This window comes from Micropterus dolomieu, unplaced genomic scaffold (genome assembly GCF_021292245.1).
Source record: "Micropterus dolomieu isolate WLL.071019.BEF.003 ecotype Adirondacks unplaced genomic scaffold, ASM2129224v1 contig_12126, whole genome shotgun sequence".
In the NCBI taxonomy this organism is placed as follows: Eukaryota; Metazoa; Chordata; class Actinopteri; order Centrarchiformes; family Centrarchidae; genus Micropterus; species Micropterus dolomieu.
Genome location: NW_025741112.1, coordinates 202 through 1,461, shown reverse-complemented (window position 1 = coordinate 1,461; position 1,260 = coordinate 202). Strand labels below are relative to the sequence as shown.

Below are 1,260 nucleotides of genomic sequence, written 5' to 3'. Positions count from 1 at the left end.
CGGGACACCGTTCACGCTGGCAGTCCACAGACAGGAATAGGCACCCGTTCCCGGGTATGGGTACAGCGACAAGGCCACCTTCAGCCGGAGGTCCTCACTCACAAACAGACGCTCATTCCCGGGTGGACATTCAGGAAAAGGATCCAGTCCGCCTGGAAGTCCCTAGCCGGGTATTCCCAGGCGGTCACCCGTCCAAGTACTAACCAGGCCCTGCTCTGCTTAGCTTCCGAGATCGGACGAGATCGGGCGCTCCCAGAGCGGTGTGGCCGTAAGCCACTCAGGCGCCCCCAAACGGCCCTTCAAAAGATGTTCTACGGCTAATTGACAAAAAACGTATTCTGCCCATAATGTCCAAGGTGCTCCAGGGTCACTTGGAATCCACAGGCACTGATTCCTGGGTAAACATCCAGGAACCGGGACACCGTTCACGCTGGCAGTCCACAGACAGGAATAGGCACCCGTTCCCGGGTATGGGTACAGCGACAAGGCCACCTTCAGCCGGAGGTCCTCACTCACAAACAGACGCTCATTCCCGGGTGGACATTCAGGAAAAGGATCCAGTCCGCCTGGAAGTCCCTACCCAGGATCAGACGCTCTCCCGTCCAAGTCCTAAGCAGGCCCTGCCAAGCCTGGCTTCCGAGATCAGGCGAGATCGGGCAGTCCCAGGCCGGAATGGCCGTAAGCTGCCTTTGCACACCCCAGAAGGGCCTTCAAAACACGATGTAACATTTACACAGCACTGTGTACAGGATAAGGAGAAAAAGAAGCAGCAGCAGCAGCAGCAGCAGTAGCAGCGCCCCCTGCTGTTTCCTAAAGAGACGTTCAAAATTTCTCCTTTCACCGAAGCGCCCTCTGCCGTTTTTCGAAGGCGAAGCGAAAAAGGTTTACAGCACCGGGTATTCCCAGGCGGTCACCCGTCTAAGTACTAACCAGGCCCTGCTCTGCTTAGCTTCCGAGATCAGACGAGATCGGGCGCTCCCAGAGCTGTGTGGCCGTAAGCCACTCAGGGACCCCCAAACGGCCCTTCAAAAGATGTTCTACGGCTAATTGACAAAAAACGTATTCTGCCCATAATGTCCAAGGTGCTCCAGAGTCACTTGGAATCCACAGGCACTGATTCCTGGGTAAACATCCAGGAACCGGGACACCGTTCACGCTGGCAGTCCACAGACAGGAATAGGCACCCGTTCCCGGGTATGGGTACAGCGACAAGGCCACCTTCAGCCGGAGGTCCTCACTCACAAACAGACGCTCATTCCT

At 56.6% G+C, this 1,260-nt stretch overlaps 1 non-coding gene and 1 pseudogene across 1 annotated transcript; both read right to left on the bottom strand.

The window, feature by feature from the left end:
- Window positions 1-159: 159 nt before the first annotated feature.
- LOC123965974 lies at window positions 160-274 on the bottom strand (annotated as a pseudogene).
- Window positions 275-881: 607 nt separating this feature from the next.
- On the bottom strand, window positions 882-1,000 carry LOC123965973. Its single transcript, XR_006823827.1, has one exon. It is a non-coding gene; the product is annotated as a 5S ribosomal RNA (ribosomal RNA).
- Between the last annotated feature and the right edge of the window lie 260 nt (window positions 1,001-1,260).